The sequence below is a fragment of the Caretta caretta genome, chromosome 9 (assembly GCF_965140235.1).
Source record: "Caretta caretta isolate rCarCar2 chromosome 9, rCarCar1.hap1, whole genome shotgun sequence".
In the NCBI taxonomy this organism is placed as follows: Eukaryota; Metazoa; Chordata; order Testudines; family Cheloniidae; genus Caretta; species Caretta caretta.
The window spans coordinates 89099499-89116522 of NC_134214.1; the positions used below are offsets into that span (position 1 = coordinate 89099499).

General features: G+C 40.1%; 1 long non-coding RNA gene across 1 annotated transcript in view; it reads right to left on the reverse strand.

The window, feature by feature from the left end:
• LOC142073238 (uncharacterized) overlaps positions 1-17024 on the reverse strand; it is a 416891-nt gene that overhangs the window by 106440 nt on the left and 293427 nt on the right. The window contains exon 3 of the long non-coding RNA XR_012670008.1: positions 8221-8338. This is a non-coding gene — a long non-coding RNA (uncharacterized LOC142073238). The remainder of the gene's footprint in view (positions 1-8220; positions 8339-17024) is intronic.

Consider the following 17024-nt stretch of genomic DNA (forward strand, 5'->3'; position numbering starts at 1 on the left):
AGTGCTAATAAACAATGGCCACATAAACACCACCCTATACCGGAAACCTACTGACCGCTATTCCTACCTGCATGCCTCCAGCTTTCACCCTGACCATACCACACGATCCATCGTCTACAGCCAAGCTCTGCGATACAACCGCATTTGCTCCAACCCCTCAGACAGAGACAAACACCTACAAGATCTCTGTCAAGTTTTCTTACAACTACAATACCCACCTGCAGAAGTAAAGAAACAGATTGATAGAGCCAGAAGAGTTCCCAGAAGTTACCTACTACAGGACAGGCCTAACAAAGAAAATAACAGAACGCCACTAGCCGTCACCTTCAGCTCCCAACTAAAACCCCTCCAACGCATTATTAAGGATCTACAACCTATCCTAAAGGATGACCCAACACTCTCACAAGTCTTGGGAGACAGGCCAGTCCTTGCCTACAGACAGCCCCCCAACCTGAAGCAAATACTCACCAACAACCACATACCACACAACAGAACCACTAACCCAGGAACTTATCCTTGCAACAAAGCCCGTTGCCAATTGTGCCCACATATCTATTCAGGGGACACCATCACAGGGCCTAATAACATCAGCCACACTATCAGAGGCTCGTTCACCTGCACATCCACCAATGTGATATATGCCATCATGTGCCAGCAATGCCCCTCTGCCATGTACATTGGTCAAACTGGACAGTCTCTACGTAAAAGAATAAATGGACACAAATCAGATGTCAAGAATTATAACATTCATAAACCAGTCGGAGAACACTTCAATCTCTCTGGTCACGCAATCACAGACATGAAGGTCGCTATCTTAAAACAAAAAAACTTCAAATCCAGACTCCAGCGAGAAACTGCTGAATTGGAATTCATTTGCAAATTGGATACTATTAATTTAGGCTTAAATAGAGACTGGGGGGAGTGGCTAAGTCATTATGCAAGGTAGCCTGTTTCCTCTTGTTTTTTCCTACCCCCCCCCCCCCCAGATGTTCTGGTTTAACTTGGATTTAAACTTGGAGAGTGGTCAGTTTAGATGAGCTATTACCAGCAGGAGAGTGAGTTTGTGTGTGTATGGGGGTGGGGGGGGATGTGAGAAAACCTGGATCTATGCAGGAAATAGCCCGACTTGATTATGTAAAGAGTTGTCACTTTGGATGGGCTAGCACCAGCAGGAGAGTGAATTTGTGGGGGGGGGTGGAGGGTGAGAAAACCTGGATTTGTGCTGGAAATGGCCCACCTGTTGATCACTTTAGATAAGCTATTACCAGCAGTGGGGTGGGAGAAGGTATTGTTTCATATTCTCTGTGTGTATATAAAGTCTGCTGCAGTTTCCACGGTATACATCTGATGAAGTGAGCTGTAGCTCACGAAAGCTCATGCTCAAATAAATTGGTTAGTCTCTAAGGTGCCACAAGTACTCCTTTTCTTTTTGATTTTGAAAGATTCTATTTATTCATTTTTTAAAAAATGAAGTACAGTAAATTGTCAGATAATCAAGACACTTGCTAAACACTTTACAGAAATTGAACATTTGCAAGTAAATTCATGGTGATTTTAGCCAAGACCCTATTCAAATAAGCTCAAATACTTGAGTTACTTGGAGTGTGCTTTTTATGAGGCTCTGTCCAGCAGAAATGTATTTTGCTTTCTATAATGTGAGCCCAAGACGGTCAGAATGGATAGGAAGGTCTGCTGTAAAAGAATGTAACCCCATGCATCCACACCCCGGCCCTACCACTACAAATGCGGCAGGCACCCAGGAATACAGAGCTTGCGCAAATGAGCCATGCTTTTGGGTTGCACAAAACCAATTTCTTATTCCCTCCTTAGAGCTCACAGCTATGCAGCAAAAGCAGGGCACTCCAAATAAAGGTGGGGTGGGGGTGGTACAAATGGTGACATCCATTAAACACAGCCATCCCTTTACCATATGGTTTTATGCTAAATATTTTGGCCATGTAAAAAAACAAACAAACTTCTGCCTCATTCTTCCCTGGCTGACAAGTCAAATTTCCCATGTCAGACCAGCACAGTCATTTATGCCACTCATTGTTTGCTTGTAGAAGTAGCTATTGAGGATATAATACAGTATTGTCAGATCAGAATGACAGCTGATGATAAGGTGAGTTTCTCTGTGCTCTGGGTGCCAATATTTAACTCTAATATTTGTTGAGGTTTAACGCTGAGGGAAAAGAGAGTCATATTCTTCGTCACGTTTCAGAGTAGCAGCCGTGCTAGTCTGTATTTGCAAAAAGAAAAGGAGGACTTGTGGCACCTTAGAGACTAACCAATTTATTTGAGCATAAGCTTTTGTGAGCTACAGCTCACTTCATCGGATGCATTCAGTGGAAAATACAGTGGGGAGACTTATATACATAGAGAACATGAAACAATGGGTGTTACCATACACACTGTAACCAGAGTCATCACTTAAGGTGAGCTATTACCAGCAGGAGAGTGGGGGGGGGGGAGGAGGGAGGCCTTTTGTAGCGATAATCAAGGTAGGCCATTTCCAGCAGTTGACAAGAACATCTGAGGAACAGTTGGGGGTGGAGGGGGGGGAATAAACATGGGGAAATAGTTTTACTTTGTGTAGTGACACACCTACTCCCAGTCTCTATTGAAGCCTAAGTTAATTGTATCCAGTTTGCAAATTAATTTCAATTCAGCAGTCTCTCGTTGGAGTCTGTTTTTGAAGATTTTTTGTTGAAGAGTTGCAACTTTTACATCTGTTATCGAGTGACCAGAGAGATTGAAGTGTTCTCCAAATGGTTTTTGAATTTTATAATTCTTGACGTCTGATTTGTGTCCATTTATTCTTTTACGTAGAGACTGTCCAGTTTGACCAATGTACATGGCAGAGGGGCATTGCTGGCACATGATGGCATATATCACATTGGTAGATGTGCAGGTGAACGAGCCTCTGATAGTGTGGCTGATGTGATTAGGCCCTGTGATGGTGTCCCCTGAATAGATATGTGGACACAGTTGGCAACAGGCTTTCTTGCAAGGATAGGTTCCTGGGTTAGTGGTTCTGTTGTGTGGTGTGTGGTTGCTGGTGAGTATTTGCTTCAGGTTGGGGGGCTGTCTGTAGGCAAGGACTGGCCTGTCTACCAAGATCTGTGAGAGTGATGGGTCGTCCTTCAGGATAGGTTGTAGATTCTTGATGATGCGTTGGAGAGGTTTTAGTTGGGGCTGAAGGTGATAGCTAGTGGCATTCTGTTATTTTCTTTGTTGGGCCTGTCCTGTATTAGGTGACTTCTGGGTACTCTTCTGGCTCTGTCAATCTGTTTCTTCACTTCAGCAGGTGGGTATTGTAGTTGTAAGAACGCTTGATAGAGATCTTGTAGGTGTTTGTCTCTGTCTGAGGGGTTGAAGCAAATGCGGTTGTATTGTAGAGCTTGGCTGTAGACAATGGATCGTGTTGTGTGGTCTGGATAAAAGCTGGAGGCATGTAGGTAGGCATAGCGGTCAGTAGGTTTCCGGTATAGGGTGGTGTTTATGTGACCATCGCTTATTAGCACCGTAGTGTCGAGGAAGTGGATCTCTTGTGTGGACTGGTCCAGGCTGAGGTTGATGGTGGGATAGAAATTGTTGAAATCATGGTGGAATTCCTCAAGGGCTTCTTTTCCATGGGTCCAGATGATGAAGATGTCATCAATGTAGCGCAAGTAGAGTAGGGGCATTAGGGGACGAGAGCTGAGGGAGTGTTGTTCTAAGTCAGCCATAAAAATGTTGGCATACTGTGGGGCCAGGTGGGTACCCGTAGCAGTGCCGCTGATTTGAAGGTATACATTATCCCCAAATGTGAAATAGTTATGGGTGAGGACAAAGTCACAAAGTTCAGCCACCAGGTTTGCCGTGACATTATCGGGGATAGTGTTCCTGACGGCTTGCAGTCCATCTTTGTGTGGAATGTTGGTGTAGAGGGTTTCTACATCCATAGTGGCCAGTATGGTGTTTTCAGGAAGATCACCGATAGACTGTAGTTTCTTAGTAGTATTCTTAGTCCTGGCTGCAGCTAGACAGTTCAGAAAGTGGGTGTTTTGTTTTGGTTTTTTTAGTTAAACAGTTTTTGGAAGCAATTCTGCCCTCTCCAAATAAAATAAGCCAGACATTCTGTAAGCAAACGACTGAAATCTGAATATTACATGGGCATCCCTCAGTCTGTTATGTGATCTTACTCATATTAGATCAGACAGACAATCAACTCATTGTACAATTTCAGAGCCACAATTCCATCTAGAAGACTGTCTAACAGGGTTGCCTGTTTTGGTTGGACATATTGCTGGAGGTTTCATAACATGACACAATCTTTCATTAAGCTTCAATTCCTGGAGACTCCAGGATAATCCCAGAGGGTTGGCAACCCTACCATCTTATGAAGAAGGGTGATGCCACCATTGCATATGATAAAGATATTGGAATAAGAGAGTTACTGATATCCTTCCAATGCACTCCCATTCAGTAGGCAGTGGACTCTGGGCCAGATGCTGATCTCATTTAAACTAGAGTCAATCTGGCTTAATTCCAACTCATTGAATGTCTCTGCAACTACACTGAGGTAACTAAGACCAGAATCTGGTTTCTGGGAAAAGGGAGTGGGGAGAGAGAGAGAGAGTGTGTGTGCACATATGTGGGCTGTTACAGGGCTAGGAGAGAATGTTTAAAGTTTTGAAGAGATTTAGGGTGGGATTTTCAAGAACTGTTCAGCATTGGCCTAACTTTGCTCTCACTGAATTCCATGAAATGCCAATTCCGTCTGTCCTACCCATGTATGATGTACGTAGTCTGAGTATTGTTATTTGTACTCTTGTAGCACCTACAAAGTGACTCAAATAGTTTAAAGGCTAAGAAGACATGCAACATACAAAGAGAGCAAGGGAGGTGGAGAGAAATAAAAGCCGTCAATGTATATACTTTTTAAAATAATACAGGTCAGCCACCCCATCTACCTCTTTCTATACCATCTTTCTCCCTCTCTCTCTCTTCTACTCCTCCTTGTAACCAGTGATATTTTCTGATTATAGGCTGCTGGTGCTTAGATGATGAAAGAGGACCAACAAAATTATGAAAAAACTGTGAGCATCCAAAAACTGAAGCCCTCGGGAGTTCTTCCTAGATGAAAGCCCTTCCCAGAACTGGAGACAAATGTGATGAATAGAAAGCCTGGATTAAGAGATATCATGAACTGTAATGATGAACGACGAAGAGGATGATGTTAAAACCCATAGCAAATGTATCACTGAAACCTGGCATTCAAAGTAGTAATAATATGGTGATAACCCCTCTACACTGGCATAAATCTGGTCTAATACAGTGATCTGTCTACAAATGCCAATTATGCTCCTTGATTCACACTCTCTAACACACTAAGACTTTTTCCTTTGACTCTCAATTAGGCCCAAAGGGTGAATGCAAATTTTTACCTTTTCCTCCTTGTTGCCACAAGAAACAGGCAAAAAGTGTAAAAATAAAGTTGCAGATTTAAATTTAAAGCAGAAGGAGATTACTGACAGAACACACACATCCATTTCCCGACCCTCACCCCCATCTTTAGCAGGACTATGCAGGGAAGTCAGTCCTTATACAAGCCATTCACTAGGCAGAAAGCTTATAATGGTAATTTTCCAGTTGTTTACATAGGGGGGAAAAGGCTTGCTCTTTTTGGAAATCTTGATTACAATTTTATGCTGGTCCCCGAAAAGAATGACCACTCACTGGATTATTTCCCTTTTCTCTGTAGCTTTTGCTTTATAGGTTTAAGAATAAATCATATCACTGCATCTAATAAACTAACCTTGCTGTCTTCCCTATGCTGAAATTAGTCTGCTCTGTTTTGACTTGTGACAAAGCAGCTGCTTCCCTGCCTCAGGCCATGCAGGCTAAGAGAACAGCAGCAGCATAGCCAAGAGTTAATGACAACAGCTAGAATGTAATTCACAGCACCTGATTCTCCACGGGTTATTCCAATGTAATGCAGATATAAATCCATTTATTCAATAGAGTTAGACCCAGAAAGGACTCAGCCTGATAGAATGTAATGTAAAAATCTGGGCTATTCTATTAGGACAAGATATAGAAAAGGAAGATACTTTTTCAATGGCAATTATTTTATTCTAATTGTCTTCAAGTTTGGACTGTTAACCAGAACGACGTTCCTAGACATCCAGCTGAACGAGGTGTCCCCATTTTGGCTCACCTTTACATGAGGCAATGACACGCTAACAACAGTCATAACATTCAATAGCCTTGGCTGCACATATAGCAGCTCTCTTTTTTAAATGACAGGCCCAGACCGGGTTAGGTTGTCCTGCGCTGCTCTCCAGTTTTATGTGTGCAAATTACAGACACCAATACCTGTGAGCCTAATTATGCTTCCACAGCTAAGTTTGCTTAGATGTCCAAGTCTCTGATTTGGGCACAGCTAGGTAGGTGACCTATAAGGCAGGTACAAATAATTATGCAGAACAAATTGTTCATTCCATTATTTGCAGGTTGAAAATCAAGCTTATTGTGAGTACTCACATATATGGTATGTACACAGAAGACAAGAAACTATGATACAGTAAGTGCTGAGTTTTTAAATGGGGGCTCAGTGGGGACCTTTTAAAACTGAAGTAAAGATAGACATCATGCATAACATTTAATGGAAGCTATGTATAAATAAATTGCCGATTCAGTTTATTTAAGATGCGTATAAATAAAGAGTTATGTGTATATCATTTTCCAAGTTCATAGCAAACTTCCTGGATAAGGATAAGTATATTATTGGCTTGGGAGTGACTACCAATAAAGATATGTAATGTTATTGTGAGAGTGATGATGATAATGCTTGTGGTAAGCCTCTAAGCATACCCAGTGGGAACTCGTGGGTCCCCAGAAGCCTCAGTTAACTCAGCCTGAGCTGAGCGATTGAACAGTTCATGAAATGTGTTGTGTCCAGACAAGCCTGACTCCTTAGCCCTTGTACTCAACATTACATCCAAGGAGAATGATTCAAACAGGATTTTAGTAAAACCATCATTTCTTTTCACCCTTTAAAGCACAATACACCATTTTGGACCTAATAAAGGATTTTAGTCAGGTATTAAGTGTGGGGAATTTTGACATCATGAGCATTCAGCTTTGAGCAGTCTTTGGGTAAGTGGAGGGGCTCCAGTGACAGCTTGAGACACATACTCCAATTATAAAACATTAGCAGTGTTTATACCCAGGCTTCATTTAGCTTGTAATTCATTCTGTTCTCAAGAAGAAAAATTAAAATTTCTTACTAATATATGCATGCAGCTAAGACTGAGAGCCACAGAAAAACAGTTTTCAGAGACTGGGGTTTTTCATTAGCAAGAGGGAGAGAGAGATTTTGACCAGAGTAAGTCTCCTCCTTATCTACTGTCCTGCCAAGCTCACAGTGAGCTTTCATTCTACATGACGTGACACACTGGAAGGACCTAGAGTTATGGTGCTGTCATTCCTGGATAGTCTCTTCCATCTTCTGTTTATTTCTGTACCAGTCCATATTATACAACTAATGTGTCCCAACAGAGGGGGAACCAAGACATCAGCCAGTTACTCCCAAGGTTATTGTCACTGTAGCAATGACAACACACACTCTGCTAAAGGCCTTCCAGAATAAAAAGGGACAGAGCTGTACGATATGTTCTGATCTCCCAATGCCAGCAAAACCAACCCATATTAATCTGGGAAACCTTAACCCTGAACACACAGGCCATTGTATTCACATGTCATTGTATCAGCAAGCCCATGTCATGGACAAATATTTTCCATCTAATGACAGCGCAGATATTTTCTAACAAATGCCACACTATATAATATGTTCGAACTGGTATTTTATCATTTACTCAGATTTGTGGACAAACAGGTCATTAAATTATAAAATTAAATGCTTTTATTTCCAATAGAAAAAAGTATGTCTGAATGCACAGGATTTTTGTCAAATAGTTTGATTAAAAAAGCTTGACTCGTCTAAGTAAGTCTACTTGTTTTAGTTTTGGATAATCATTTGTCATATAAAAGAACAAAACAGAAAAATCAACTGCTTCAAAGCATAAGGTTTCTAGTAAGCTTTGAGTCGTGTACAAAATTGATTTTTACTGTATACAGTGGTATTAGTGCTTCATGTTGATGAATTACCCTGCTAGTGAAACACAATTTCTACTAAATCAACAAAGAGTTTGCTATAAAGGCCATAAGACTTACTCAGTTTCTGTAGCAGAAGCTCCCATCTCCTGCTCATTAATCCTTGTAAGCGAGATTCAATAGATAAGGGAAAATTCCAGTTGCCTTATGGTATCCTTAGCCATTTTCTAATGGTTATCTGTAAACAAAACAAAAAAAAACCAGCAAAGGTTAATTTAAGCCACGAGTGACCCACAAAAGTCTGAGACCACTACAGGAAGCTATTGTCTCATGTCAGGATTATGGGAAATATTGTATTCACCTGCTAATCTTTCAAATGTGGATTGCTGAAAAGAGCAGCAATACATTTAAAAATACTGGAGTTGGAGAATTTCACAAAAAAATCATTATCAGAACAAAAGAACAAGTGCACAGGTTTTCAACAATAAGGGCTCATAATTGAATTTTGAAGTGAAAGCAATAATTTCTGTATCATTGTTGTAATTTTTTTCAAATTGTCAGTCCAGTTTGTCGCACATTCGTCATGGATATGAGACGCTGTTCTGACTCCACTTTAAAAAAAATAAAAGTGTTAAAAGAGAAGAAAAAGCAAATAACTTTAGATTTAGGACTGGAAGTCTATTGGGCATGTAGCCATTTTGCTTCAGAGAACTAATTTTACACTCTCACATTTATTCCTGGGGAAGTGTTCTTCTGGAGACGCTTTACAGGTGAATATTTTTGGAATGCTCTATCTTAATCCATGTGCCTAACAAAGCAAAATGAGAGATTATCCAGGATTTCTCTAAATAAGGGAACAGACAATATATAGCTTTGATTATCCAATTTATTTCTCTCTGAACAAGCCTAAATACTGTATTCAGTCTCATTTTAAGAGATATAGGGCTAAACTGTGGCTTCTGTCATAATTGCTCCCAAACAGGTGCATAGTAGCACAGCAAAGGCACATTGAATGAGAGACCATACTCAGGTTGAATTATGCACCAGTCCCTGCTTCCCACACACATCCATGGAATAATCTACAGGGGCTGAGACAGGGATGGGGGTAATTAGGATTCAGGGTGTGCGCTTTTTAGATACACATTGTGGAAGTGCTCATTCCTTCACCTCTTATTTAAGTGGTTATTGTAAGAGTCTAGTTTCCCAGCTCTCCAGGTCTCTGCCAGGTATTCCCACCCCACCACACACAAATGTAAACCAAAACCTTCCTAATACACCACCCTCTGTAGCTCTGGCTATGGAGGAGCTGAAAACAGCATCTCCATAGGTTTGAAGGGAGTAATATTTGCCCTGAAGTTACTATCCTGGCTGTGGCTTTTAAGGCATGTGTATACATGCAACCCAAAAACGAAATCTGGTCCACATTCTAATCGCCAAATGAAAACATCATCATTTTTTATTTGAACAATCAAAAGCGTTCAAATGTCCATGTATAATATTTGCCCATTTTTAAACCAAGTACAAGTGATATCCCCCTCACCAAAACAGCACTCTGGATGGAGTTTATTTAAGCTATACAATCCAGTAGCCTAAATCCATTTGCTTAGGAAACTTCAACTATTTTTGTGACTTGTACATTGGGACCAAGTCATCTGGAAAATGAATTTACTTCCTTCCTTGATAGATAATCTGCACAATGAACCTGTAAAACAACTTTTACCTCTCTACGCCTGATACTTCTCCCACCTAAACTGGGGAACGTCAATGGAGTTACAATGGTGCAGATGGGATGAGAATTGAATTCTCCGTATCTTGGTGAAAGTCAATTTCTCCAGATACATAAAGGACACCGTTGAGCACAAACTGGCACCAAATAAACATTTTCATTCACATATGTAAGCAACGGATCTGAAAGCAACATTCCCAATAGTTATAAGGCCACATCTAAGCCACGTTAATGTCAAAGTTTGCCTTTCCTAACTGCTAAGCTGATTACTGTGCCTGTCTTGTGTCTGTACCACACAGCAAAGAGCATAGTACCACTCTGATTGTACATCATTGTTGACATTCACTCTGCACTGGGCAAGGCGTTCTTCAGTTCATCCATCACTCACCACTTGCTGCAGCACGACTGCAGTGACTATTCAAAGCCAGCATAGAATCCATGACACAGAGCTACGTAGGAGCTAATTGTTTTGAGCATGCATTTTTTTTTCCATTTTGCCACATGACCACAAGGTGCACCAGCGTCAACATTACACATCCTGAAATGGAAAGCAAACAAAGGAAAGGGAGATTTTCTGTTGAGCTTTTCTGTTTCTGTAGAAAGTTTGACTGTTTAGACACCAATTTTGTAGCATCGAAATTGCACTGTCTCCCAAGTCCTGTAACTGTATTCCTTAAAATGAAGAGAGAAACAGAAAATGCCTTAATAAGTATGCAAGATCTTGTAAGACCTATGACAAAGCCTTGGATATAGGGCAGGAATATCAGATACATTTACACATATACCATTTAAGGCATTCAAGTAATAGGCATACAGGATATGAGAGTATTGTCTAGAAGAGGAAGCATTGAGTTGGCAGCTATTAACATCTGGGATCTAACCCCAGGATCTGTTGGAATTAGCTTTGTCAAGTCATTTCACTTTTCTGTCTTAGTTTCTCCACTTAATAATATTTTGACTCACAAGGGTGCTGAGGATACATTCATTAATATTATCGAGGCACTCAAGTGTCAGTGGCCATGCAGGTACCTCACTATAATGGGTATCTGGTCAGATAGATGGCAAGGTTGTGATCCAATGAAAAGTCCCCAGAACTGGTCAGTCTCCTCACATCGTATAATCAATCTTAATCAGAGAAAACTATAAGAAAACCAATACACCAATGGCTACCACATGATGAAAAACAATTGGAGATCATAATTAACAAAGGGCGGTAGACACGGGATTGAGCATACACAGACCCTAAAATGTGGTCCTCCTGCTCCCCGGTATTCTTCATCCCGGTCCCAAGATGCCAAACAAGGAGCATATCAGCAACAGCATAGAGACGTGAGACAGTTGCTGCCCTTTTTTTTCCTCCTAGGCAGTTATTGTTGTTTATTTTCCCTACTGCAGGTGCACTCAACGACCCCAAACAGAGACCTATTGTAGTAGGCACTGCACAAACAAAACAACGGGGATTGTGAGCTCTCCGGAGCTGGGATTACAGCCTGCTGCTCCTTGAAATCACCCCTTCCTGACCGACTCCCTGTGCTGCTGCAGCTCTCCAGATGCTGGTTGGTGCCTAGCTGCCCTTTTAATAAAGAGGTAAATATCACTTTAACATTTAAAAATATGCTTCCAAAACAGCACATACTAAACCCGGCTTTCACAGAGGTTAAGACCAGGAGAGACCATCAGTCATCTAGTCGGAGCTCCTGTGTATCACAGGCCCTGAAATTTTACCCAGTTACCCCAGTAACAAGCAATAACTTGTGTTTGACTAAAGCAAATCTTCCAGAAAGGCAGCCATTCTTTATTTGAAAACTTCAAGAGATGGAGAATCCACCACTCTCCTTGGTAGTTTGTTCCAGTAATGAATCACCCTCACTGTTAAAAATAGGTCTTATTTCCAATTTAAATTCATCTGGCTTTAAGCTTCTCGCTTGCTTCTTCTTATGCCTTTCTCTGCTAGATTATATGCCCTTTAGTACTCCGTATTTTCTCCCCATGAAGTTAGTTATAACACTGTAATCAAGTCACTTCCCTTCTTTTTGATAAAGAGCTCAATCTGTTTAGTTTAAGTCTTGCTGTACAGCATGTTCTCAAGCTCTCAAATCATTTTTGTGGCTCTTTTCTACACCCTCTCCAATTTTTCAACATCCTTTTTAAAATGTTGACACCAGAACTGGATGGAGCACTTTAGTGTCAGTACTGGATTATCAAGGCCACAGAGAGGTAAAATCACCTCCCTATGCGGATTCATTAGTCCCATGTTTATATACCTAAGGATCACATTAGCCCTTTATGCCACAGCAGCGCATGGGGAGCATGTGTTGAGTTTCTTGTCCACTACTACAGCGATATCCTTTTTAGAGTCACTGCTTTCAAGGACACCGTACCCATTCTGTAGGCATGGCCTGCATTCCTTGCTCCTAGATGTATAACTTTTCATGTGGCTGTATTAAAATGCATTTTGTTTAAGTGGGCCCCACTTACCACTGTGATCCAGACCACTTTGTCTGACTGTCCTGTGATTCTTTTTACCACTTTGACAATCTTTTTGTCATCCACAAATTTCATCAAATTTTAACTATACTTAGTTCCAGATTACTAATGAAAATGTTGAATAGCATTGGGCTGAGTATTGACCCTTCAGGAACTCCACTTGAAACACTCACAATGACAATTCTCCATTGACAGCTATTTGAGATTAATGGGATTGATGTCAGACTAACTGGTTTATAGTTAGCTATACCATTCCACTTGCCCTTTTTGAATACTGGTATAATATTAGCACTCTTCCAGGATTCTAGAATTTCCCTGAGATTTCAAGATTTATTAAAAATGAACATCAGCAGGCCAGAGATCTCCTCAGACAACTCTTTTAGGACTCTTGGGTGCAAGTTACCTTAGCCTGTTCATTTAAAAAAATGTTTATTCTTAATTTAACATTCTCCTTGCTTACTAATGGACTGGAAAGCACATCCTCCTCCTCATGTGATACAAGCACATCATCCTGCTTCTTTTCAAATACAGAACAAATATTTACTGAACATGTTTGCCTTTTAAGCACTATTATTAGCAAGTTAACTACATCTCCAACTAGTAATGGACCTACAATATGACTAGGATTTCTTTTGTTCCTGTTATACTTTTAACAAATCCTTTTTATTGTCCTGAGCTGTGCCCGCCATGGATACTCCTCCATATTCTTTAGCTTCTCATATCAATTTTCTGCACTTTGTAACTTCTAATTTTATTAATTGCTATCTATTACTGTAATGTTTGGTTTTTTATTTCTAATTGTTGCCTTCAGTTCACAACTGAATCAGGATGGCCAAAGGTATCATCTTTTTTAACTATGGAATTGTGCCTTTTTGGCCAATAAACTCTTCTTATAAAATTAAGAATTTCCATTTTTCTGTAATTTTTCCTCACCTTTAGGAAATTACCCCTTTGAAGCACCAAGGATATATATTACTGACTGGGACCATCCTCTGTTTGCCCATATTGAAGTAAGGCGGTCATAATCACTGGTCCCTAGACAACCACCAGCTTCGCGTCCAGTAATTAATAATCTTTATCTGTCATAAAGAGGTGAAAAAGTGTTACCTCATGTAGGGTGTCATACCTTTGATGCTAGAAAAATCACCACCTACAATCTTTCAAAGTTAATGCCAGCTGTGTGGGACCTCCAATATAAGTCTCCCAAATTGAAGTCCCCTCATAACACCATATTTTCTCTCTCCACACACTACTGACAGCAGCTAAAAGCATTTGGTTCAGCAATCTGTAACAGACTCCCAACAATACTCCCTTCTGGGCTTTGTTAGTTAGCACATTGATCCATAGGCATTTGAGATCCTGTGGTTCTGAGTTAACAATATAACTCTAAAACAAGTAATTGTATCTTTAACGTAGAGCATCACCCCTCCACACATACCTCTTTTGCCCATTCTATTCTTCCTAAACAGGTTATAACCAGAGATTCTAACATACCAATTATGTGAGTTCTCCCACCACATTTCTATATATTCCAAGTATATCCATTTTCTTCTCATCAAATGAGAATTGCCAGTTTCTCTTGCCTGTTACCCAGACTCCTAGCATTAGTGTATAAGCAACTGAAAAATTTCATCTCTTCACATTCTGTGTCACATGGGTTCCATTTGTTTGCGGTATGTTGAGTTTGCACCACATTTGCGTTCTTAGCACCCTCCCTATGCATTGCAAGTTTCCTTTGTTGGCCTATTAATTAGTACAGCCCTACATATACAACTGTCAGACTTGAAGAGGTCCCATTGTTTGCTCCTCTTGTGCAAGTGGAGTTTGGCACTCTCCATATGAAAGCATAGATTATTTTAGTGCTTGAATGCAAGTCAAGTCACTCGTAGATAGTCTGTTACTATGTGGTGGTGGTGTCATAAAGGTTTTACCATAGCAAGAAAAAAAGTTAAAGGCTGAATCCTACTGGTGTCTTCATGAAGAAAGCTCCATTTGGTTTCAACAGGAGCAGTTCATCCATTAAACTGACATGAAATGTCCCAAGTGTCCCTGAAACTTGTGGCTAAGGACTAGAGGACATTTCTTAGAAACCAGTTGGGAAAAAATAACTTTCTGCTCGTCAACATGAGCCACCAATTTAACTCCATTAGTTCAAGCATATGGGTTTAAAATGTGTTTATTGCACTCAGTTAATCATGATTTTTCTGAAATATTGATAGACTAAGAGACTATTCATTAAATGCAAATAAACATTAGAGAAATGCAAGCCACGTATTAAAAGAAATAGATGTACATTGAAGGTACTGCAGCCCTTGAGATGCATAAGGAAATGCATATGACCAGTCTAAATCTTGGTTACTGCTTCTCATAATAAAACCAGAGGCATTAAAAAACGCTAAAGTAATAGATCGAACATGCACTCAGACAAGAAAGAGAAGGTGTGTGCTGGCTAGTCATTACAGCAGGCCACAAATAGCAGCTTTCTTATGGCCTAATCCAGCAAGTAGCTGTGTTTGGGTGGAGCCCCAAGGAAATTAATTGGGCTGGATGCAGGAGTCTGCCTGAATGAAACAGTCTGCAGTACCAGAGCCCTAGTTTGTAGCCTGTAGGCAGATGACCTCAGCTTCTGGCCAACATGGGAAGAGTGACACTAAGCTTGTCTCCACTCTAAATTTGGGACCCCAATTTTTTTTAAGCAGCCTCCATTTCCAGGGGTTCAATTTACTCCATTCAGACCATTGCATCCAGCACCATTAACTCCATGTGAGTACAAGGGCCCCAACCCCTCCCACCAGCTCTAATGACCCCTATTTCTGTGGGTGCCAAACTGCAGGCTCACAAACAGGCCAAATTAAGACCCTGTTAAAAACCAACACTGCATGTTTCGCTTACAGGAAAACAACAGTTAGAGAGAGGAGACCTCATTTAGAAGATTATTGTAGAAGCAACATTAAAATGTAAGACCTAGCATAAGTGCTTTAAAAAGCCTTAAGAAGCCCTGTTTGCCACCCTGGTAGAGTTCACATTGTTTCTGTTAAATGAGTTGGATATAGACCCTTTTAAATATCATTGTATTTATACCAGCTTTGTTTCTGAAGACTTTAATCTCAGCTACTGACAGTCAGCAACCATCCTGAACGTGAAAAGGATTTTCTTGCCATGATTTAATGTGTTTCACATCTGGGTACTTCCTGGTCTCGTCCAAGATTACACCAGTCACTTCTGTGGAAAAATCTGCACAGCACAAACTGGGCTCCTCAGCCACTTAAACACCCATCAATGAACCCCCTTGGCAGACATCATCCTCGCATAAAGGGATAGCCAAAGACTCTTTTCTTCAGTCTTCCTTTAACAAAACTAGCTAGCATCACCAATTCAGTCTTTTATTTATCACTGCTGGCTAATAAAACTGAAATACATCCCAGAGGAAGTTTATTAAGGTACTGATTCCAAGCAAATATTTTTAAAATATTAATGATTTTATTCATTATAAAGCTGTGGTGAACATTCATTGATATTTCTAAACAGCAACAAAAATCTCCCAATGGCTAAAATTCTACTAAATAGACATGACTATGCAGTCTGCTGTAAAACTGCTTAGAGACAGAAGTATTTATTATAAAAACTACTAAAGAACTATTGATAAATATTGCATGAGAGCAAGCTAGATTTTGCTTTGCTATTTGTTTATTTAAAGGAGACATTATACAATAGCAGTAGCAAGCCTTGAAGCAGTGCTTCGCAAATCATATTTTACTACCATATACTCACATGCATTTAAGCTAATTGCTACTGAAAGGGGCTTCTTCTGCCCCAATCTCCTGTATTCACTATGAAAATATCTTCTCTATATCATGTCTCTCGAGTTGCCAATGTCTCTGAGGCAGCCTTTATGGGAAATCCTATAAAATTAATAGAAAATCACAACCTTTCTATGGAAATTTTTTAACTCAGAAGAGCACTTAAGCATATGCTTAAGTCCATCCTTATTCAGCAACACTCTTAAGCAGTAAGTGTTTTGTGGAATAGGGGCCTTGAAGTCCAATCCAACTCCCACTGAAGTCAATGCGAGTCTTTCCAATTGACTTAAATAGCAACTGTACCAGGTGCCAAAAAAAAATTAATAGATATTAAATCTCTGCTATAGTCCTATAGAATGATTTTAAAAATCTCTAGAGAGGATACTCTCCATTATTAAATATGATAACGGTCCCAATTTCAAAATCGACTTTGGCATCTAGGAGTTGAATCCTCATTGAAAGTAAATTGGATTTAGGAACCCAAGTGCCTAAGTCACTTGTGAAAATAGGACTTAGGTGCTTTTGAAAGTTTTACCCTGCATTTAAGAATAAATGTCAGTTCTAATGGAAAAATCCAAAATGGAGACCTCTATCTAAATAGTACAAAGCATCAATCAACAATATAGATGAAAAACCAGACTTTTTAAAGCCATCTTTTCATACATACATACAAACAGAACTACTTTTTAGTTAGAGATTTAGGGTAAAAGAGATGGGCAAAAAAAAGCCAAACACCAAAGACCAAGCCTATACATGAAGAGGTGAGATAGATTTTGGCACTATTTGCTCATGGGTTAATTCTCATTTCCAATAAGGACTAAGAAAAGACCAAAAAAGGTGACGTTGAATAAGACAAAGCAATGAAATGGGTAAAACACAAAGGGGAAGAGGCAAGAATTCAAAAACAAAAT